The 25,791-nt window shown below is 35.7% G+C and overlaps 2 pseudogenes; both read left to right on the top strand.

The window, feature by feature from the left end:
* The first annotated feature begins 3,909 nt into the window (after positions 1 to 3,909).
* On the top strand, positions 3,910 to 4,533 carry LOC149199426 (protein FLX-like 1; annotated as a pseudogene).
* Positions 4,534 to 4,624: 91 nt separating this feature from the next.
* Positions 4,625 to 25,791, top strand: part of LOC149199425 (serine/threonine-protein phosphatase 5 pseudogene) — a 55,975-nt pseudogene continuing 34,808 nt past the window's right edge.

The raw sequence follows: 25,791 nt of genomic DNA, 5'->3' as shown, positions 1-25,791 counted from the left end.
TGCGCAATGCAAAAAAATGTTGGTGCAAATTGGTTATCACTGGAAAATTGTGGAAGTGTAAGTAATGGCAGTGAAAAGTGTTGTGAAAAAAGATATTTGCACCAACATAAGGTGAATATTAAAATAATATATAGTTTGGAGGTGGGAATGCAAGAAATATTAAAATAATATTTGTTCAGGAAAGGTGGTCCAAGCATATTGTTTTGGACATAAATAGTAAATAATAAGACATTCTCTAACTATTATACTTTTTGAAGTTTTGGGATGAAATCCCACAAAATGTTTTTGATTAAATCATGATATTTTGTTATTTAACATGAGTTTTTTACTACATATATCGATTCAACATATTGAAAAACTCTTGGAACACTCATATTGTGGAGAGTTTACAGCTCAAAGTTGTGATTCAAAACAATCCTTGTAGGATTCTAAGAAAAATCCACTAGAAAACTCCAAAACATAATATGGGTAGACAATGACAAATAATCAAGTTCACGATGAAGAAAGCCGAGAAATTGATAATAAATTGTCATTTATTTACTTTGAAATTTATGTTGATTATTTTAAATGGACATGAAGTAATAAAATAATAATGTTAAGAGAGAAATGTAAAAAGGGCTAAATAAAAAATAAAGTAATTCATGAAAAAAGGTAAAGAAGGACATGGCCAAAAGACTCTAGTGATAACAAGCCACACCCTTGAAATGACATGTATGATGCAGGAGCATTGGCTCAAGTACCAAATTATATCTATGTTAGCTTAGGGGGTTGCTCGAATTACTAGGAATTTGGTTTCCTAGGGTCGATTAAATGTATTTTTTATAAGTTATTAATAGGTTTTGAATTGTAAGTGTTCTCGAATGTTTGAGAACCTGATTCGATCTAGTCTGGTGAGATTTTGTAGGGATAAGAAATACTAATTTAGGTGTTAGTTAGAGGTTTGTGGGTCGTTGGGGATATCAAGATCTAGTTGAGGAAAAGGTGGAACTGAATCGTAACCGGTTCAGAATCCTGGGTATAGAAGATATATTCGAAGAATGTAATAGAGGGGGGGAGAGATTAGATTTTAGTTATTGTTTTGTAATCCTAGGGCATATGATGGATCAGAGGCCATTAAATTAGAAGATCAGGCCGAGTAGACACAGTGAGTCTCATTTTGTAATTATGTATCGATTTATATATATGCACAGAAATTAATTTCCAACCTATTAGTGGGTTTCAATATTGTCTTGTGGTTGCAGTTTGGATGTTGTAAACCGCCAACAAAATGTGGATATACATTTGTGAATCCAACATATTGGATAAGCCCCATAAACCAAGGCGTGGATTTTGATTACTTGCTCTAGAATAACGACCAGACACAGGTGTGCTACAGTTGCAATTCCTATAAAGTGGGGCTGTTGGAAAACCTGAAAATAGACTAGAGAGTGGATGATATTGTATTGTTGGTCACTATAGTGGCCCTCATTTAGGGGTACATATTTGGATGCAGCGCCTTACGCAAAGCGAGACAAAGGAATGCCATGGACCTCTGAATCCATCTGAGGAATCAAAGCGGTTGCCGCAGTCTGGAAAAGGAGTCGAATTATTAGACCAGAGCACAAATTGGTAGGTTGTTTGAGGTCGTGCTAAGAGCAATTTTTGAAACCGAGGTACTCAAGCTCGCAATTGGGGTTTCTTGACCAACCTCTAGGCCAAGCATGCTTGTCCAAACTCTACCAAACTGAGAGGAAACCTGGGCGTATTCGCAAAGGCTGATACCGTATCATTGGTGTGCGGGATCAATGAAACATTCATTGTAGTAGGGCCAAGGGTTTATTTGATGAGGAGCTGATATGTATGCAGGGTTGAAATTAGATACAAGACCGAATTAGAAGTGACGGCTGTAGCAGCGAATGAGTATCAGATACACCTGTTTCGATCCTAAGGTACCAAGCCATAGGCTTGGCATCATTTTTGGTATCAGAGCGGGAAAAGATTTCCTACAAAAAGGAGTTTTTACGTGCGAAGAAAGAAGAGTGTGACCAACCAAGGTGACAGAGCTAGTAATCAGAAAGACTGGCAGGACAAAAAGACAAACAAGCGTGTTTTGTGTGCAAGGGTTCAAAGGTTGCACAGAGAGAAAGCAGGTCTTAGAAAAGGCCAGAAGCTGACAGTAGCAAGGAAGTAAGATAGCAAAGATAGGATGTGATTAATACTCCCAAGGAAAACTCGCAGAGGGCAAATGGCCAAGGAAAATAGAGATCAAAGATAACAGAGATAAAAGATAGCAGAGAGAGCTGAGAATTTCATTCTCAAGGGAGATTTTAAATCTGAACACATAGCAGAACAGAGAGGAGAAGAGTTTTACTCTCAAAGAAAGAATTTGCAGAAAGCAAATAATTTGAGACAGTCCATGCAAAATGCAGATGGACATGATCCTACAGGGATCATAAAAGATATATATATATATATATATATATATGATATTTTGTTTTAACTGAGTTGATAAACTGTGATTGAAGGTTTTCAGTAGCAGACAAAGGGAAAAGCAGAGCAAAGAAAGCACTCTGAAGTGGCAGTGAACCTGAAGAATCCAACAAGAGATTGGACAGAGAGGACAACTGAAGTGTTCTCAAGGGAGAGTGAGAGCTTGCAGAAGCCTAGAAGGAGCAAAGATGTTGCTCAAGAGAAGGTTCCAGATAGAGGACCATGCTTACCAAAAGACTGAGTGAGGAGAGCTTAGTGAGGTAAGATTGCAGTAAGGAGGACTTGCTGTTGTGGAGGCTTGTTGCAGTGGAGTGAGGAGCTCATGAAGAGAAGATGAAGACAAAGATGATGGAAGATCATTGCAGAGGTTCTGAAGAAAGCCACTATAGAGGAAAGGATGCCAAGACAAAAGGCATGAAGAGGATGAGTCAAGAGGAGCTTGACAAGCAACTTGCTGACATGAAAGCAAGATTGGAGATATTGACAGAGCTGCTACAAGAACCAGAAGACCAAAAAAGAGGATGGACCTTTCCACTAAAAGGAAAGAAGGTGATTTGGCACTCATTACAGATGAGATGGAAGCAAAAGGAGATTGCCTTATGGACAAAGGAACTCAAATTCTTTGAGTCAAGGATAAGAATTGAAGATGTCACAGGCAAAATCGTTCAGAGGAAAATGCTTGAAGAAGCGGGAGAAGCATATGAAGTTATTTGCAAGCAAGAGGAAGGAATATCTCTAGATGATGATGAGAAAGAGATGAGATTGTATGAGGGTCCCGAAAGTTTAGAAGAGAACTTGGATCAACATATTGAAATGTTAATAGGAAACCTTGAGGAAAGCTCAAGGAGATATTCTGAAATGGTGACGGGAAGACTAGAAGGAAATTCAGAGAAACAGGTTGAACTGGTGACAGAAGAATTGAAGGAACACTCAACACAACATACTGAAATCTTGTCTGAGACACTGAAGTCTCATATTTGTAATACTAATTCAAGTGTTAATATCAATTATGCAGGTGAGAAAGGACAACCAATGAATATTGTCAAAGAAGTTCATGAAGAAGAGACTATGTTATCTGAAAACACAGTAAAATATCATCATGTTGTCATGATGATAGGCATGATTGAGTCAACCATGGGAGATGTTGAGTTGATCAACCTGAAAAAGATACCTCAAGGAAGAAGACATGAAGTAGAAATTCACCTAGCAAAAGGTGAAAAAAAGGAAGAAGAGCTAACAATGACAAGAAGTCAACAACAGGATCAGGGAGAAGAAGAAAGAAGCTTTCGTCAAGAAGCTAATGTATGGGAGAAGGAGCTAGAGTTACTGGAGAAATGGCTAAAAGCACCAGTACCTGATGAAGACTGCAAGATATCTTCCACATTTCTTCCTCAGTCCTTGTCACAATCGACTGGGAGAGGAATTTGTAGAGACAAAGAGATGGCTGGTAGAGGTCACATGCCACCCCCTTTTGCTAGACACCTTCAAGGCCTAAGCATGGGGCCTCAGATATATGGTCCAGCCATGGGATCTCCTGCAGGTCATCATCCTTTGATTATGTTACCACCGCCAAAAGTGTTGGAACATAAGCTTACAACACAAAGTGTGGAGATGCAAAGGCCTGCAACAGAAAATCAAAGGTTAGCTGCAACACATGGAGCTTTGAGACAAGATCTTGTTATGTCTCAACATGAACTGGAGTGATTGCATTCGCACATTACAGCTATGTAGAATGATAAGGATCAACAAATTAGAAGTTTTTTGGACAAAATTGCAAATATGGAGGCAGATCTCTGGACTACTGAATCTATCAAGGCAGAGTTACAACAAGCTCGTTTTGGTGCACAGAGTCTTCAATCTGCTATACAAGATTTAAATGAGCAAGTGCAATAGCTAAATCAAGAATTGTAGCAAGCCCATGCAGAAGTTCAACAGATTCCTGCTATGCATACAGAAGTAGAGAGCTTAAGGCAGGAGCTTCAACGTGGAAGGGCTGCATTTGAGTATGAAAAGGCTGTAAGCAGTAAAGGAAGCAGAAGCAGAGGAAGAAGTTCACAACTGTGAACCAGGGCAAGGAAGCATTATTAGAATAGATGATGCGGAGGAAAAGCTTGAAAACTCTTTGAAGGAGTTAAATCAACACACTGAAGTGTTGATGAAAGAAGAAAGTCCAGAACAACAAGTTGAAATACTGTTGAAAGGAGACACACAGTCTGAATGTGTGAAATAAAGGAAGATGCAGCTAGACAGCAGCAACTAGCTAAAGCAGGAAGGAAGAATTAATGAAGAAGACCAGCAAGAAGATCTACGGGAAAGAGATTGAGAACATAAGGAAGCTGATGTTGAAGCATACCAGAAGGCAAAGGTTGGCAGCATCAGAAATGGTGATCAGTCAAGTACTAAAAAGATTTTCAGCAAGTTAAGAGAATTTGTCCAAATGATCCTGATGCCACCAAGAAGCTTAAAGAGACCGAGACAGCAGTCCAAATAGTTAGACTTATTGAGGCCATCTCAGTGAATGATCTTGAGAATCATTCTATTGTGGATTCCATTTATTTTCGTTCAATATAGTTAGAGCCCCAGTATGCTGGTGCTAGAATAGAAGGAGAAAATGTAACATTGGAATTTATAAAGAAAATGATGGATGACTTCAAGAATCAGGAAAATATACATAGAAGGTATGCATTTCAAATATTATTGCAAGTAAAGGATTTGTTGGAGGTGATGCCATCGCTGGTTGACATCAATATTCTGAATGGAAAGCAATTCACTGTTTGTGGTGACATCCATGGTCAGTATTATGACCTTTTGAACATCTTTGAGATTAATGGGCTTCCTTCGGAGGACAATCCTTATCTTTTTAATGGTGATTTTGTTGATCGAGGATCATTTTCAGTTGAATTCATACTTGTGCTATTCACATTCAAGTGTATGTGTCCAACTGGACTCTATCTTGCAAGAGGAAATCATGAAAGCAGGAGTATGAACAAGATTTATGGTTTTGAGGGCAAAGTCAAGTCCAAGTATAGTGAAAGCATGGTTGAGCTTTTCGCTGAAGTGTTTTGCTGCTTGCCTTTGGCTCATGTCCTCAATGACAAGATTTTTGTTGTCCATGGTGGTCTTTTTAGTGTTGATGGTATAAAAATGGATGATATCAAAGAAATTGATCGATTCCGAGAGCCACCTGAAGAGGGTCTGATGTGTGCAATACTTTGGAGTGATCCACAGCCTCGTAAAGGGCGTGGGCCCAACAAACGAGATGTTGGTTTGTCTTTTGGAAAAGTTGTGACCAAAAGGTTTCTCCAAGAAAACAATCTTGAGCTGGTGGTCAGGTCTCATGAAGTTAAAGAGGAAGGTTATGAAATTGAACATGATGGAAAACTTATTACAGTTTTCTCAACTCCAAACTATTGTGACCAGAGAAGGAAGATGAAGCAGGAAGCAACTGACATGCAACAGAAATGGAGGAGCAGAGCATATGGACAACTCCAGAACAAAGTCTGGGATCCAGGAGGAAAATTTTTCTTTTTGAAAGCACATGATCAGGAGATCATGAATGTTTTCAAGTGTGGAAGTCTGATGCAGGAGCATTGGCTCAAGTACCAAATTATATCTATGTTAGCTTAGGGGGTTGTTGGTATTACTAGGAAGTTGGTTTCCTAGGGTCGATTAAATGTATTTTTTATAAGTTATTAATAAGTTTGAATTGTAAGTGTTCTCGAATGTTTGAGAATCTGATTAGATCTAGTCTGGTGGGATTTTGTAGGGATAAGAAATCCTAATTTAGGTGTTAGTTAGAGGTTTGTGGGTCGTTGGGAATATCAAGATCTAGTTGAGGAAAAGGTGGAACTGAATCATAACCGGTTCATAATCCTGGGTATAGAAGATATATTCGAAGAATGTAACAGAGGGGGGAGAGATTAGATTTTAGTTATTGTTTTGTAAGCCTAGGGAATATGATGGATCAGAGGCCATTAAATTAGAAGATCAAGCTGAGTAGACACAACGAGTCTCATTTTGTAATTATGTATCGATTTATATATAGGCACATAAATTACGTATTAGTGTGTTTCGATATTGTGTTGTGGTTGAAGTCTGGATGCTGTAAACCACCAACAGAATGTGGATATACATTTGTGAATCCAACATATTGGATAAGCCCCATAAACCAAGGTGCGGATTTTGATTGCTTTCTCTGGAATAACGACTAGACACAGTTGTGCTACAGTTGCAATTCCTGTAAAGCGGGGCTGTTGGAAAACCTTAAGACTAGAGAGTGGCCAATATTGTATTGTTGGTCACTATGGTGGCCCTCATTTGGGGGTACATAGTTGGATGCAGAACCTTCCGCAAAGCGAGACAGAGGAATGCCATGGACCTCTGAATCCGTCTGAGGAATCAAAGCGATTGCCGCAGTCTAGAAAAGGAGTCAAATTATTAGGCTAGGGCACACATTGGTAGGTTGTTTGAGGTCGTGCTGAGAGCAATTTTTGAAACCGAGGTACTCAGGCTCGCATTTTGGGTTTCTTGGCCAACCTCTGGGTCAAGCATGCTTGTCCAAACTCTGCCAAGCTGAGAGGAAACCTAGGCATATTCGCAAAGGCAGATACCGTATCACTCGTGTGTGGGATCAGTGAAACATTGATTATAGTAGGGCCAAGGCTTTATTTGATGAGGAGCTGATATGTATGCAGGGTTGAAATTAGATACAAGACCAAATTAGAAGTGACTGTTGTAGCAACAAATGAGTATCAGATATACCTGTTTCGATCCTAAGGTACCAAGCCATAAGTTTGGCATCAATGTAGCATTGGTTTCCAAATCATCTACTATTTTTCATATATATAAACATATTAATATAGCAATAGTGTAAAAATCTTCTAAAAAGCATATCTTAATGTCTCATTCTTAAAATGATACAAATTGCATATCACCAAGAAAACTCTTGATAAACGCAAACAATGGAGACCTATGAAATGAGGTCTGAAGCAATTACAAGAAAGAAAAACTTTAAAGTGGGCAATGGGGAGTGCAGCGATTACATAAACCATCCGTAGAGGCACCAGTAAGAGAATTAAAACTCAACCACCCTAAAATAATTCATATAAATACACATGTAAGTACATGAATCATGGCATTTAAATTTATCTTTTAAGAGGTCTCTTAAAATCTAGATGACTATTCATATTTAGTTGAGACTTTTCATATTCTTCTAGAGTGAATAGTAATTCATAATACCAATTATCATAACTCTAATAGATTTAAGTTTAACATAAATTATTATGATGCAAAATTAACAAAAAATACTAGGGTAGTAACTATATGCCTTCATAGTAACATGAGCACACAAACTGCACTTAAATGAATTATTTATTTATTTTTTTCTTTAAGAGCTTTATTTCTATTTTATTTTGAAACATAAAATACATAATTAGAATAAAGCTATAGAGGCTACATGGTTAATTTACCTCCTTGAGAAAACCAGGCCAATGAGTGTTGAGAAATGAGTTCAAAACACCCCCTTAATTAAAGAGCTTAGAAAAATAGTAATCTTACTTGTTAGTTGGGAAACTAGGACATACAAAGCATTTAAGACATAGAGTAACAAATCAAGTTCAACAAAGTAACTAGATGAATCTGCCTTGTAGGAAAAAGTAACTAAGACTTTGCCTTGTAGGACACTAGGTTTGTCTTAAGATAAGATATGATAATATAGTGTAGAAATATAATAAATCTAGAACTTATTAAAATGGAAATAAAACTCATAGTTGAAAAAGATGGAGTTAAGGGTGAGCACATATATAACACCCCTTTTTAAAACCCATGTTTTGTGATATGTAATTAAGATAGATAATGCTAGAATGCTCAGCGTGGGTATTTTAACAAAATTCATTTGATGTATATATTATTTTTTTATTAAATATATTGCTAAAACTAAAGAAGATACCACCTAGCATGACTCTCAATGCTTGAGGGATCAGTTGTAAGGGGGATCTAGGAAGTTTCCTACCTTACCTAAATTCAATGTACTAAAATTCTAGTTCCATATTTTAACCACCCAACTACTAGAGAGAGAGAGAGAGAGAGAGAGAGAGAGAGGTGTGAACTTTTGAATAAAAACCAAAAACACATGTGGGTTGAAAATGTGACTTTTCTTGGGGTGACAAAGAATCATCTATATGTGAAATTATGGACTACCCGATTAGTGATGGAATTTAATGATGAATTTATCAGCCTAAGGTAGAATTCCAAAAGAAAATGTTAAGAAATATTGTTGAATATATGCACAAAAAACACTAAAAATGGCTCCCTTATGCTCTATAGACCCAAAGTGGTCAGCGTGGGTATTTTAACAAAATTCATTTGATGTATATATTATTTTTTTATTAAATATATTGCTAAAACTAAAGAAGATACCACCTAGCATGACTCTCAATGCTTGAGGGATCAGTTGTAAGGGGGATCTAGGAAGTTTCCTACCTTACCTGAATTCAATGTACTAAAATTCTAGTTCCATATTTTAACCACCCAACTACTAGCAATTGTGGGAAGGAATTATGGAAGTCTTACTGAGCTACTAGACTTCTAAGGGACCACGTAGCTCAAGGAGGAACTCCAAATTCTCATGTTGGGAGCATGTGTGGGGTAGAGCAGGGTAGAGGATAGTGGTGAGTAGTGTAAGCGAAATGTGTGCAAGAGAGAGAGAGAGAGAGAGAGAGAGGTGTATGCCAGTGAACCATTAGAACTTTTGAATAAAAACCAAAAACACATGTGGGTTGAAAATGTGACTTTTCTTGGGGTGACAAAGAATCATCTATATGTGAAATTATGGACTACCCGATTAGTGATGGAATTTAATGATGAATTTATCAGCCTAAGGTAGAATTCCAAAAGAAAATGTTAAGAAATATTGTTGAATATATGCACAAAAAACACTAAAAATGGCTCCCTTATGCTCTATAGACCCAAAGTGGTCACATGATGAGAGATAACAAGACCTGGCTCTGTGGTTGAAAGACAACATAGGAATCTTTGTGTATGAAGGAGAGTATCCTTCATGTCCTTTAACCTAATTTCCATCTGTAGAACTCTGAGAGAAGCTTCCTCTTAAGCCATCAAATCTAGCTCAATGGTGGCTAGTGGAAAGACATTTGTAGTCTAGTTGTGCCTACAATTGTGTAGAGAGTGGCTCTAGCTTCTTTAGTTTCCAACATACTACTTTTGTTCAAATAAGTGTATAAACTTTTGTCTATTAATGAAATGATAATGTTATTTAGTGTTTTATAACTAGTGTTGAGTTGGAATTTGATCTTAGGTGAATAGTTGAATGTTGAATTTGGAAGGAAATTGAATATAAATATGTAATTAATTCTTAAAACAAGATAAATCCTATAAATATCAATGTATCATATTGAAGATCCGACTAGAAAAGTCTTCATAAAACAAGTGAATAACTAATTAAAGAAATAATCAATGAAATCATGAAGCCTATAAATCTATTATAAAATTAATGTATACTATGTAGTTGTTGGTACAACCATGGAGCATAATACATGTTTAAGTTGGAAAACTTAAAGAGTTTTTTGTTGTCACAAAGTGTAAGAGCCTTTTTTTGGATTCTTGAACCTCAAAATTATCATGTATGAAGGCACTAGATGTAACATGATGCTTAAATGTCTCTAGAATTCTTGGTGGTGTAATTGGTATTCTCATTCACCTAGATATGAGTAAAGTTACATATATGAATATAAAATGTAAAATAAAGTGTTAGCCTTGATTTTTCATCAATTATCTAATTGGAAGAGTTGATCAAATTTGACGTATTTCACATAGAAATTTTTTAATCGGTATTTGTTGAGAGATTCTCCCTCATTTGATAGAAATTTTATTCTTTATCCTATATTTTTGGTGGGCAAGAGTTATCCATTGCCTGAAAGAAGGAATTATGTTTAGATATAAATTTATTGTTTTATCATGTAAGAGTTTATGTGGAATTTATGCTTATGAGATAAGCTCTTACTTTATCCTTTCATGGCAATAAGAATTACTTACTTCATTAACATAAATATATTCATATTATTGTTTTAATACTATGATAATTCTTCTTCGACTAAGAAATTATACTAAGCTGTCTTTGTAGAATGATGCATGTAAAAGTAAGTCTTTGTTGGATGATCGATGAGGGAGTACATCTTTGTGGGAAAGTTCTTCAAAACCTACACCCTCAACTTGCATAGTTAGAAAATAGACTAAGTATGGACTATGTAATTTGCACAATGAAAAAAAATGTCGGTGCAAATTGGTTATCACTGGAAAATTGTCTAAGTGTAAGTAATGGAAGTGAAAAGTGTTGTGAAAAAGATATTTGCACCAATATAAGGTGAATATTAAAATATTATATAGGTTGGAAGTGGGAACGAAAGAAATATTAAAATAATATTTGTTCCGGAAAGGTGGTCCAAACATATTGTTTTGGACATAAATAGTAAATAATAAGGCATTCTCTAGCTATAATACTTTTTGAAGTTTTGGGATGGAATCCCACAAAATGTTTTTGATTAAATCATGATATTTTGTTATTTAAAATGAGTTTTTGACTACATATATAGATTCAACATCTTGAAAAACTCTTGGAACACTCATATTGTGGAGAGTTTATAGCTCAAACTTGTGATTCAAACCAATCCTTGTAGGATCCTAAGAAAAATCCACTAGAAAACTCCAAAACATACCATAGGTAGACAATGACAAATAATCAAATTCACTATGAAAAAAGCCAAAAAGTTGATAATAAATTATCATTTATTTACTTTGAAATTTGTGTTAATTATTTTAAGTGGACATGAAGGGCTCACTTGCACCTTCCACATGTCGTGAACAATGCCTGAAGGAGACGTTGGCATCATCCCAGAAAGCACACTACGTGGCAAAAGCAAAACCCGACAAAATGGTTGACCTCGAAAGCATATTCTCTAATATGAATCTTATGCACTACAGCTTGACACGCATCTTATATTCAATTGGACGACCCCTCACATGTGTAAATCAAATTGATAGTTGTACAGATTTTCCAACTAAAAGTGTTGCATACAGAACAAGATGGTTAGAAAAAATTAATGGGAAATACACACCTTTCACATTAAGCAGGGTAAGGTTGGAAACCTCATCCATAAATCTAATTTGTATTATTAACTATTATTCACCTCAAAAATGAAAAATTATAATTGAATAGTAACACTATTTGAGGAATAATTAGAATAGGGATTTTGAAATTAATTATGGTTCTAAAATGTGTAAAGAGTGTTAAATTGTGATCATTTCAAAGATACATGTACATTTGAATTTAATATTTTAATATTATTAGTTTTTCAAGAGAGAATATAACATTATTTAATAATAAAAAAATGAATATTACAATCTCCAAGTTATTAATTCATTAACTTTACATGTCAATATGAAAATAGCACAATCAAATTGAGAATAGAGGGCAATTTCTTCAAATAAATAAAAGCTTAACTTAATTACTTAAATAGAAAGCTAAGTTACCCAATAAAATTTTTCACTGTTTCATTTTGAAATATATTTTTACTTATTTATTCATTATAAATTGATTTTAATGATTTTAATTTATATAAAAAAATTGTCATCTTTCATTAATTATGAAATTATCCATAATAATAATATAATATTGAATTTATTTATAAAACAAAAGAATTAATCTATATTCATTTTAATCTCATGTTCATTAAGTTTCTAAGAAATATATTTCAATTTCAATATTATTTAAACTTCTATGAAATATATTTCAACTTCAATAGCATTTAAAGTGAGTTTTAACCTATTATTTTTATATGTCAAAGTGCTATTAATTTGACATTTTTTACTATGCAGGAAATCTCGAATGAATAATTCAACATGACAGGGGAATTCTTCTATAATCCCTCTAAATCATAAGTGCCTTTGAGCTAAATCAAAACTCTTTATGGCAATTTGCATTCAATTGAAAGGATTTTTTAGCACTAACTTTTGTAATTCAGACAAATTTACAAGACAAACAAATTACCAAGCACAACAAACAACATACAATCTTTTATGTCAAATGGTGGCATGCATGCTGGAAAAAAAAAAAAAAAAAAAAAAAAAAAAAAAAAAAAAAAATTAAACCCCCTCCCCAAAAACACTCAAAAAATAAAAAAACTAGCATAGAACAGCAGGAGGCATGCGTGTACTCCGACGTAAACGTGGTAGATATAGGTCAAAATGTTCTCTTAGCTACAAGGTCAATACACCATTTAAGATGATTAGCCGACTCAAAAGATAAAATTTAAAATTCCTACTTGCAAACATGTAACTGCCCCCTCCATATACAAGCTTCAATCACATTGATTTCCTACTGACAATCAATATGCTCAAAACATATTATTAAGAAATTTCCCAATGGCAAGTCATGCTCAAAACAAATTATTAAGAAATTTCTCAATGGCAAGTCTAATGTTAAACTCTTGAAATAATAAATATCAATTCCCCTTCAAACCTTTGTCAATTTTTCCAAAACATCTCATCATTGCTAAGAATGTTTACTTCCTCGATATGAAATCACACTACTTATTAAAACCAAAAAACTAGGAACCACTTTATTCTTGGGAAGACCAAATTTTTCCAAAACGTCTCATCATTGCTAACAATGTTTACTTCCTCGATATGAAATCACGCTACTTATTAAAAAAAAACTACGAACCACTTTATTCTTGGGAAAACCAATACTTACAGGATGTAATTAAATTATGAGAAGAAACTTAAATGCATTAGGAATTGTTAACCACTTTAAAAGGATTATATTTTTAATTTAATAATTAAATAATTAAAAGAATTATATTTTAATATGGATTTTTATATTAATATCATTTTAAAAGAAACTTGGTTATTATTTTAATATGTTACTATACCTTCCCTGATGACGGTGTAGAAGTGGGTGCATCTTTCTCTTCGGAATGAGTGTTGGTGTATCACCTCGTTGATTTTTGTGAAGTTGTGGATACATGTAGTTAATGCGAAGGTTGTAGCTATGTGTGCTATTAATTATTTAAAATTTTGCTTCTAGAGGAGAAATGTTTGTTGTAGGTGGCATCGGGGGTTTGAGAGTTCGGGTTTTACCTTGTCCTCTAGTTCTCAGAGCTCCTCTGGGTTGGCATGGTGGATGGTCGATAGCTATGTAGTTGAATTGGGAAGTGGAGGCACTGCATTAGTTAGTGATCCTTACTTGGCAAGCCATTCTCTCTACACCATGGTGAACTTTCCTTTTCTTTGGTTGTGGAGGTTGACAATCGGGTTTTGGGATATGGATTTATCACCTTCGTTATAATTTTTTTGTGTGTTAAGCTTGGCAGGACCTTTCATTTTCTATTCATAATCGACAAATTTACACCACATAGTTTGGTTAGGTGGCCTCAACTTACCCAATGGGAAACCAAGTCTGTTGGCCACCTATCTTCATTGTAAGCCATCCAAAAACAATAAAGTTTCAATATTTCTAGCCAAGCTATATATGTCTCTGTTTCATGATTAGACTCTATATTTCTATCTATACATATACTTGCATGGCGAAAAGTAAATGGTAATTGCATATATAACAAAAGTAAACATGGTAAACTGACTAGCCCTTCTGCTCCTCCAAGGCCGATTCCACTGGCGCGGGATCCTTAACAGTTTCTCCAAGCATCCCCGACAGTTCCAGGATGCATGGAATGTGTCTTTCGATTATGTCCAACCTAATATCATGCTTGTGGAGTTGGAACTGAATTTTCTGTAGATCTTGTTTGTAGCTCGGCATCCCTTGGAGAGAAACTGCCATACCCACCGAGATTTGTTCCATGGCCTTACCCAACAGGATTTTCATTAGCCAGTAGAGGTACAATGTTTGCTTAAATTGCGTTATCCTTCCTCTGGTGTTCCTAGGATCCGGGATGAGTGTCCTCCAATTTTCCATATCCTCCTCCGTCTCACTGCCCTGCTTAATTTCCTCTTCCCATTCTTCTAATAAATTATGGATGCCTTCATCTATGCCTTCATGATATTCCGCAACAGCTTCACTCATAAGATGCTCTACCGACTTCCTCCCTGTGCGGGGCTCCGACGTGCTTAGTCCTTATCCTTTTTGGGCTCTCGACCCCATCTTCCACATCCATGACCTCTCGTAGGCCGAGCCATGTCAAAGTTGCCCGAAACTTGTTCACAACAAAGATTTGTTAACCAAACAAAATTTGACATACTATACCTTTGGTTGCTTCCCTGAATTGAATTTTCGATGCCGTCATCCTCCCCATTAGTTTCCATTTTCCATTTACTATTAGTGTTGGAGGCGAGATGCGCAGAGAGCCAGTCCTTAGAAAGGGCTAGACTCCATAACCCTTCTATCATCTCACCCCTCCACCCCCAGTTCCTCTCATACGCCATGAGGTTGGCAATCCCAGGCCAAGGCCATGCAAGTGAGAATAGCCTCAGACCAACAGGTTTCCTTCTATGAATGACAACCCCTTTCCCCTCTGCCCAGAAATCTAGAGTAGTACCCCAGTCATTTTCATACCCAACATCACCCTCAAGGACCCTAGCAATTCTCTTAACGCAAGAATTTCTCTCATTTCCCCAACAGTTGCAGTGGTTTTGGCAGCAGGGCCAAGCTCTTACACGACATATTAACTGACCCTCATTGCCTTCAGCCTCAGACACAAATCCTTTGCCTACCAGACCCCATCGACTAGCCCCACTCAGCCCGCGGTGTGTTGTACCCGAGTTTCCATTGCCAAACAATGCAAGGTCAAAACAGCCAGAGGCAGGGTTGATACCCGACAAGCTCATTACAAAGACACATAGCCAAACCATTACATCCAATCGCCTCCTCCATTTCCCCCTACATTTCCCCCAATTACCCTTCCCAATTATCCCCCTCTCCCCCCAGCAAAAACCAAACTAGGTCCTCATTGCAAAGGAGGTGAAAAGCCAAGAAACATACACGTTGCCGCTTGTAGACCGTCCCCAAGTTTGATGCTGTTGGTATCAACCCCTTCCCGTTTTTCTACTCTAGCTCCTTACTCCGCAAGCAAACTCACCATCCTTACCCACCTGTCTACCATTTGCTTTTATAAACCCTGTCTCTCCACTGTCGTCTCTACCACCTTTCCCTCCACCCTTGCATGCACTCATGCTAAGGGCCACCGCACCCATCATTTTGAGCATGTTGGGGGCAGTGATACGTAATTCATATGTACGCCTCATTACTTCCCGCAGGAATTTCCAACCACCAGCACGCACCCTGATCGGGGTCATCACCTTTGATATAATTGTTCTTTTTTTGTCATCAATTTTTTTTTGTTCCTTTTGTTACTTGGAGGATTTGGAAAGTGCATGAAAAGTTACAATTTAATAGTAACAATATTTGAGGAATAGTTAGAAGATGGATTTTGAAATTAGTGATTGCCCGAAAAGGTGAAAAGGGAGGCCGATAAGATTGCTAAATTGTGATCATTTTAAAGACACATGTACATTTGAATTTAGCATCCTCCCAATATTATCAGTGTTTCAAGGGAGAATACAACACTATTTAATAAAAAAATGAAAAGTTCAATCCCAACGCATTAATTGATTAACTTGGCAGTGTCAATATGAAAATAGCACAATCAAAATGAGAATATAGTGTAATTTCCTCCCCAAAAAAAAAAACTTAACTTAATTACTTAAATTGAATCAATGGACATCTATAAAAATGGATGAATAGAAAGCTAAGTTAGCCCAATGAAATTGTTAATTGTTTCATTTTAAAATATATATTTTACTTATTTATTCATTATGAATTGAATTGAATGATTTTAATTGATATAATTTTAAAAAATAAAAAATTGTCATCTTTAATCAATTATGAAATTATCCGTAGTAATAATAGAATAGTGAATTTATTTACAAAACAAATGAATTAATCCATATTCATTTTAATCTCACATTCATTAAGTTTCTAAGACATATATTTCAACTTCAATATTGTTTAGACTTCTAAGAAATTTATTTCAACTTCAATAGTATGAAAGTGAGTTTTAACCTCTTATTTTTATATGTAACAGTGATATTAATTTGACATTTTTTACTATGCAAAAATTCTCGCAAGAATAATTCAACTCGGTTGGGGAATTCTTCTACAGTCCTTCTAAACTGTAAGTTCCTTTGAGCAAAAGCAAAACTCTTTATGATTATTTGCATTCAATTGAAAGTATTTTTTAGCACCAACTTTTGTAGTTCAGTAGGCAGCTAAGATAATGAGGCAAACAGATTTACAAGCTCAACAAACAACATACAATATTTTATGTCAAATGATCATCGACATGGAGGGCATGCATACTCAAATAAATTAAAAACCAAAAATAAAAATCAAGCATAAAACTGCAGGATGCATGCATGTACTCCAGCTTAAACTTGGTAGATATAAGTCAAAATTTCCTCTTCGCTACAAGGTTAATACAACATTTAAGATGATTAGTCGAATCAAAAAATAAAAGTTAAAATTCCTACATGCAAGTAAGTAACTCCCCCCTCCATATACAATCTTCAACCAGATTGCTTTTCAGCTGAAAATCAATATGCTTAAAATAGATTATTACGAAATTTCGCAATGGTAAGTCATTAATGCTAACCACTAGCAATAACAAATATAATTTCCCCTCCAAACCTTTGTCAATTTTTCTTAAACGTCTCATCATTGCTAAGAATGTTTACTTCCTCGATATGAAACCAAACTACTTACTAAAAACGAAAAGTAACTAACCACTTTATTCTTGCGAAAACCAATACTTATAAGATGTAATTAAATTATGAGAAGATACATAAATGCATTAGGAATGGTTAACCACTTTATTGTTTATTAGAGTATACCTTGGAAAACCAATAACCGCCTAATATATTGAGGATGTAATTAAATTAGTGTAAATGCGTACTTAAATGCATGAGAAATGATTAACTTCATAAGGTATTTATTTTATATTTGTCATTCTTACCTTTGTTTTTTTATAAGAACTTTTTATTAGAATTATAATAAGTTTGTGTGTTTTTGTTTATGAATAAAATACAATGAAGTTAATGACATTCATGATTTGGATTCAATTAACACTAAATATCTTTATATATGATGTTTATTTATTGTGATGCGTTTTTGTTTAATCTAATAGTCAACACCTTCACTAGCATGATTATATGTAGTTAATTAATTATGTGTTGAATTAGAGATAAAATTTGAAATTAAGAAATTATTATTATTATTCTTATTTTAAAGAGAAATAATAATTAAAATTGAAGAATTATATTTTATTTAAACAATGGAGAAATTATATCTTCATAAGGATTTTAATTTAATAATTAAAAAGATTATATTTTTAATATGGATTTTTATATTAATATCATTTTAAAAGAAATTTGGTTATTATTTTAATGTGTTATTATACCTTCCCTGATGGGGGTGTACAAGTGGGTGCGTCTCTCTCTTCGGGAAGATTTTTGGTGTGCCACTTGGTTGATTTCCGTGAAGCAGTGGATACGTGTAGTTAATGTGAAGATTGTAGATATGAAATATTAATTGTTCTAAAATTTGCTTCCTGAGGAGAGATGTTTGTTGGAGGTAGCATCAGGGTTTGAGGGCATGGGTTTTACCTCGTCCTCTAGTTCTCAGAGCTCCTTTGGGTTGATATGGTTGATGGTCGATAGCTATGTAGTTGCATTGGTAAGTGGAGGCATTGCATTGGTTAGTGATCCTTGCTTGGCAAGACATTCTCTCTACACCTTGGTGAATTATCCTTTTCATTGGTTCTGGAGGTTGAAAGTCGAGTTTCTGGGATACGGCTTTATAACCATTGTTATAATTGTTCTACAACTGTTTGTTGTACAAGATTTTTATTATAAGAAACAGTTCTTATGGACATAGCCCCACAGTGGGGTGAACCACAGTAGTTTTGGTGTCTTCATGTGTATATTTTGTTATTATCTGTTATAGCACAACATGTTATTACAGTTGTATTTTGATTTTAGAGTTATGATGGTTTATGGATTTATATGATGTGTTTATGTGTTTAATTTGATGCGGCGAAGTAATTTATGAATGATAAGAATACAAGAACATAATAATACCACATCTACACATCCTTTAAGGCTAAAGAAACCTGGTTCTTCATCCTCCCATAATCACTTCAGGTGAGACTACGATCTGCTTGCAGGTCATTGCTGAAAGGTCCAGTGATTAAGGGTTTTGTTGGTGTGCAGTATAGATTAAATCTGGGTCTGCCCAAACCAAAACGTCAATTGGTTCCGTTGTTGGGATCGGGATTTGTTAGAGGGATATGTGGATGTGTCACCCATCAAAGAAATGAATTCAAGATTGGATAGAATTAAAAGAGCAAGAATTTGCGAAGAAACAAAACAAGAACCCTCATTTAACATCTGAGTCTTGGTTACAGAAGTATATTTTTACAGATCAATACAAAATTTTCTTCGCTTCATTCCCTACCGATTTGTACGAGTGGATATCGAGGTTGACCGAAAGAAAGAATTGTTTTAAAGGTGAAGAAACTATGACGTCGGCTCCTGAACTGATACAACGACTCAAGAGACCATTAAATTTCTTGATCTCTATCTTTCCACTGCTTGTCATCTTCTTTCACTGCAAGAATTGATCCCGCGGATCTCCCACTGAACTGGATCTACCGCATGTCTAGCATGTGGAGCTAGCCGTGGAATGAATATAACACACACCCAACACCCTAAACTTCCAGGGTTATTTTGACCCCCTAAAATATGTTTTCTTTTAGGTTTGTATCGAGCCCATAGTCGTAGGCAGTGGCCTGCAACAAATATTGTAGTACTCAGAGAGACCTTTCTAACAAGGTATCATACACACCAAACAAAGATCATATAACTAAGTAATGACCCTAGAAAATTGGTTTTCCAACTAACCCCAACGGAGCCCACAAACTTTGTTAGGAAAAATACTAAGAGTGGCGGGTGAACCAATATTTTAAAAACTCACTAAAACCTTTTATTTTCTTTCTCATATTTTTGTACGTGACTTTATTGTAAGAATCCTACGTATATACGTGACTATTATGCAAACAACTAACATATATCTAGTAAACTACTTTGCAATTAATTCATCATCTGTTTAACTTGAATCAGTGTATTAGTACATAATTTGGCATTAATTAAACAGTAACCATGTGTAGTAATAACAAAATAAACCATCACAAATAAGAAACACACATGAACACAAGTATTTTAGCTGGAAACCCAATATGGGAAAAAACCACTAATGTTGTCATCTCTCTCTTCCTTTTATTATAAAGAAAAACTTCTTACAATATTGTATTGGCACAGACTCATAACAACATGCATAAACCCACCTACAGAAGGCTACAACCTTCTCTCATTCACCGACACCCACTGGAAGGGAGCACCTACCCCCTGATATTGTTTACCAGCACCCACCAAAAGTGAGCTCCTACCCCCTGATCTATTTTATCAGCTACCACTAGAAGGAAGCTTCGACTCCCTCACTGAAGGATCCAACCCTCAGCACCACCATGGACCAGATTTCATAAATTTTTACACTAGATCCACCTAATTCAAAACATCACAACTTGTAGGCCATGTTTCATCAAAATTTCAAACTAGACCCACTACCATCATTTAAGCCCAATACCAAATATCAAAACTGAAATTGATCACTGCAACAAATCACTCAATCAATGAACCAAATGATAACCAACCCAATCATTGAACTAACTTATTCTCAAACAACCAAAATAACTTATATCACTGTAAACTCATTCATCAGAGTACTAGACCACATATTGTTCATCGTCGAGACCAAATCCTATCACTGCAAACATTGATCAATCATATTTCATAATGTATACGCCATTGTTGTGATTCATACTTGTGTATGTATGTGCTTTCCATGAAGAGTACCTGCGTAGATATATCCATACACTAAAAATTGAATCTACATATTTGTACCACAAAATCAATCACTCAATCACATTTTGAAACCATCACATATTACTGAGCAAGAAACATACCTAGATGTTGAATTAATTCACTGAAACCATCACATATTACTGAGCCAAAAACATAACCAGATGTTGAATTAATTCATTGAATTTCAATCAACTAATGCAACTAGATCAAACTAAACCACAACATATAAGAAACTTCAATGCACAACCACTTATCAATATACCAATCCATACACTTTTACCCATCACTGAAACCAATTGTTGCTCCTGTAACAAAGTTGGAATATATACGCAACTTTACTTTAGCAAATCCACATGTATACATAACTTCCTTGAAGCATACATTGTTATGAAACCAGCTCACAAAAAGATAGAAATGAGAGATCCACGCCTTAGAATTCAGCCTCTTCGAGGGGGCAACCTCCTTTACATTACATAAATGAACAATTCTTGGATGATACAAATGACAAAACCTCCTTTCTATATATAGGAGTCTAAGGAGTCACAATATAATCCAGCCGACCTAACAATAATAATATAAAGCCACAAAAATAACAATAGAGGGATTCTATGGGGCACAAAAATAACAATATGGGGGTAATAGGGGCACAACAATATAAATAGGGGGTATAACTACAATAGTAATGGGGTAATCACTAGTATTATAGGGACCCAACATGCCCCTCTCCTTCAAAAAAGTGTTGTCCTCAACGCTTGAGCAGTTCTGGATACTTCTGCATAAAATTCTCATCCTCCCATGTGGAATCTTCAGCGGATAAGTTCTTCCACTTGATAAGATACTCTGAAATTGATCGATTTCGTAGCTGTCGAGTTCTTGTTTCTGTGATTGCTTCCGGTTCCAATATAATTTTTCCTTCCTCGTCAAGTTCTGGCAATATTGTTTGAATTGGGAGCTTGTCACCTATAACCTTATTTAAACATGAAACATGGAAAACGGGGTGCAATCGAGAAGCTGCAGGAAGCTCCAATTTGTATGCCATAGTACCAATCTTTTCCAACACCTTGTACGGACCATAATACTTTGGTGATAATTTATTATCATTCTTAGCTTGCTTTAGGGACATTTTCTTATATGGTTGTAGCCGTAGGAATACCCAATCACCTACATCAAAACTTCTTTCACTGCGATGTTGATCTGCCTGTTGTTTCATTCTATTTTGTGCCAACACGAGGTTATCCTTTAAGAGTTGGAGGACTTGTTGTTGATGTTCGATGTGATGTTCCACTGCCTGAACCTTAGAATTTTCTCTTAAATATGATGTGATGGATGGTGGTTGATACCCATAAAGTGCCATAAATGGGGTCATTTTTGTTGCTGTATGGAAGGAAGTGTTATACCACCATTCAGCTAGAGGCAACCATTTGACCCATTGTGTCTGTTTATCAGATACAAAGCAACGAAGATATCCTTCCAAACATTTGTTTACTATCTCAGTTTGCCCATCAGATTGAGGATGACAAGATGAGCTATGAGCTAACTGAGTACCAAGACAAGAAAATAATTCTGTCCAAAAATTTCCAGTGAAAATGGGATCTCTGTCACTTACAATAATCTTTGGGTTTCCATGTAGCTTTTGAACTGTTTCCATAAATGCAGTAGAAACTGTACTGGCTTTAAATGGATGTGATAATGCACAAAAGTGTGCATACTTGGTAAGTCTGTCAACTACCACCATGATGACACTCTTTCCCTCAGACTTGGGTAAACCTGTGATAAATTCCATTGAAACCTCCTCCCAACGTTGGCTTGGAATGGATAAAGGTTGTAATAGACCTGGTGTCTTAATTGTTTCAACTTTATTTTGCTGGCAAACCAAACATTCTGCCACAAACTTTTGAATATCTGATTTAAGGCCATCCCAAAAAAATTCCTTCTTAACCCTGTGGTAAGTTTTTAAAAATCCTAAGTGCCCTCCTAAGGGAGAAGTGTGCAATTCCATAAGAATCTTTTGTTTTAGCTGGGAATTCTTACAGAGGTATAAGCGATCTTTGTACCATAACGAATCATTTTGCCAGCTAAATGTATCAGAAGTACTGGAATCTTGTTGTAGCTTTTGAATAAGTGCCCACACTTCTTCGTCGTTCTTCCATTCCTCCCTTGCTTCGTTTATCCAATCTGGTTGGATAATAGAAATGGCACACAACAATGCTTCCACATCCTCATCCTTTCTTGAGAGTGCATCTGCCACCACATTTTGCTTCCCTTTTTTGTAGATGATTTCAAAGTCATAACCCAACATCTTTGTGACCCACTTTTGTTGCTCTTCAGAGGATAATCTTTGTTCTAAAAAGTATTTAAGGCTATCATGATCCGTTTTTACCTTGAAGTGTCTTCCCATTAGGTAGGGTCGCCATTTCTTATGAAACCAGCTCACAAAAAGATAGAAAAGAGAGATCCACGCCTTAGAATTCAGCCTCTTCGAGGGGGCAACCTCCTTTACATTACATAAATGAACAATTCTTTGATGATACAAATGACAAAACCTCCTTTCTATATATAGGAGTCTAAGGAGTCACAATATAATCCAGCCGACCTAACAATAATAATATAAAGCCACAAAAATAACAATAGAGGGATTCTATGGGGCACAGAAATAACAATATGGGGGTAATAGGGGCACAACAATATAAATAGGGGGTATAACTACAATAGTAATGGGGTAATCACTAGTATTATAGGGACCCAACATACATATGTATAGATCTTAAAACATTGAACCCTGAAACCGTAACATTTTCATTCTGAAACAAACTCTAAGTCACACACAAAACCACTGAATCATTCTGAAATAATAAAAAACCTTCATTGATCTTAAACTAGTAGCATCATCACTCTTCAACATACCAATCGTCAATTAATTCATCTTCAAACATCACTATTAAGCCTAGTCATCAAGTAAGACTTCATTGACAGATAACAGAAACACAGTAAGACTGATTAGACTGATCAGACATCTTGTTCAGAAAAACCCTAGCTTATATATGCTCTTTCCAAAAAACACTTCCGCGTGTATACACGCTCTTCAGGAATCAAACTCGCGTATATATTTGAATTGATACATGACTTACCAATATTAAACCTGCGTATGTATGCGTCTTTCAGTTTTTCAAAGTCGTGTACAAATCTGCAATTATTGACTTATAACTTCACTACAAATCAGACCTTCAGAACAAAACCCATTGCTTGGCATACATAATAAAGCATACGTTAGACATAAATGTTACATATCAAAACAATTCATTATCAATGTAGTCATTTCATATCTATCAGATCTGATCCATCATCAAACTCCTGATGCATACTTAGTTTGAGATCAAACAATACATTACTAGCCCATTACATGCACACTTGCTTCAAATCTAACTATTCATGAAATATTAATCGCTTTCACACCCAAACACTTTAATCTGCATCTCCTTATATAAATTATCCCTTATCTAATACTAGAGGTCAAAACCACACTAATGTCGATGGTATTCTTTTACGAGATCAAATATTCATTGTTGGGCTCAATACCATGGTAAATACCCTTGGTATTTAGAATACCTTGGTGCAAAAAGTTTACGCGCCTTTTCTTCTTCATACCTGCGTGTGTACATGGATTTGCTTCATGCAACCTGCGTATACTTATTCAAACTTTATCTTTATCATTCCTTTGTCTCTAAATTTTTATGCCTTTGAGCAAACTCTCTGTCACATTTAGACACATCATGTTGACTTCTTCATCAAGTAGGTTGCCATCAAGGACAACACATTAGTCATAATGCCAACAATCTACCCCTTTGGACTTGATGGCAACCATTTTGGTTTTTGGTCATCACAACATGTAAATACCTGTAAAACACATCAAGATAAGGCTCACAAAGTGTTTCAAACATCCAGATTTTCAAACACCAAGTTACTCTCCCCCTTTGAAATCAAGGGAAAAGGTTTGACCAATGTTGAATGAAGGTTTCTCTCCCTTTCTTGATATGAGTGGTGTAGATATGATTTGTTGATATGTATACTGAATACTGACCATGCTCCCCCTGAGCATATGTTGAATTTTCTGAAGATATACACATGAATCTATGACTCGACTGAACATGAATTTTCCTATCATCAAGGACTCAAACTTACATCAATCACCCAATCACAATGGGGTTACATATTTGACTTCATTATTACATCAACCACCCATAATGGGATTACATGCAGGAATTTACAAGGTAAGTTCCTCAAACAGAACACCAAAGGACACCGCTCATAAACAGATCACAGATCAATACACTAGTATTGTTGACGTGGTTAAAGCCCTCAAAGAGGGAAATACTCCACGTCCTGAACCAACACAACCACTTCAAGCAATTTATTAATAAAAGAATGAAAATTTACATAAGCTTTTCCCATGAAAGGTTACACTACAAATGACCCTCCATGCTCTTTAAATAGAGATCATGGACCAATCGGGTGTTAAGCCACGGATCAAGTATTGGTAATACTGGGGAGAGAATGAACCGTCAGATCAATACATATCATGACCGTCGGATTGTAAGTTACAAAAGTACATAGTAAAGAAACACAATTTACCTAACTCTACAGTAGACCAAGTTATACTTAACTATTTCCTATGTGTAGGAATATCCTAACATCCCCCCTTAAGAACAACTTGGGATAGGATTGAAGGATATACAAATATGACACAATAGGAGAAGGAAGGAGGCATTAAAGCCTATTCCCCCTTAGTGAAAACTTCCTGAACTCCAACCATAAATCGAAGTTTAGTAAACTTCACCTCTGTGAGAGCCTTTGTAAAGATGTATGCAACTTGATTGTCTACTGAATAATATTGCACTTCAAGGACATGGTCGTGAATGAGCTTTCTAATGAAGTGCATGTGCAGTTCAATGTGTTTGTTGCGATGATGTTGGACTAAATATTTGCATAGTTGAATGGCACTTTGATTATCACACCAAAGTGTAGTTGAATGTTGCTGCTGAAAGCCAAACTCTAACAAGATTTGACGAAGCCACATGGCTTCCTTACTAGCTTCTATGGCACCACGATACTCTGCTTCTGCTGAAGAAAGAGAACAGGCACTTTTTTTCTTGCAAGCCCATGTAATAGGTCCTAAACCAAGAGTGAACACATAACCTGCAGTAGACTTCCGATCATCAGGGTCACCAGCCCAATCAGAATCAGTGAAACCAACCAATAGAGGAGATGCTTATGCATTGTAATGAATCCCTAACTGAACTGTACCTCGAACATAATGAAGTA

This window comes from Pinus tabuliformis, chromosome 2_1 (assembly GCF_031772625.1).
Source record: "Pinus tabuliformis cultivar Carrire ecotype Pingquan chromosome 2_1, CPIR1, whole genome shotgun sequence".
NCBI lineage: Eukaryota > Viridiplantae > Streptophyta > Pinopsida > Pinales > Pinaceae > Pinus > Pinus tabuliformis.
The sequence above is the reverse complement of the archived record's forward strand: the minus strand, read 5'-3'. Positions and strand labels throughout refer to the sequence as shown.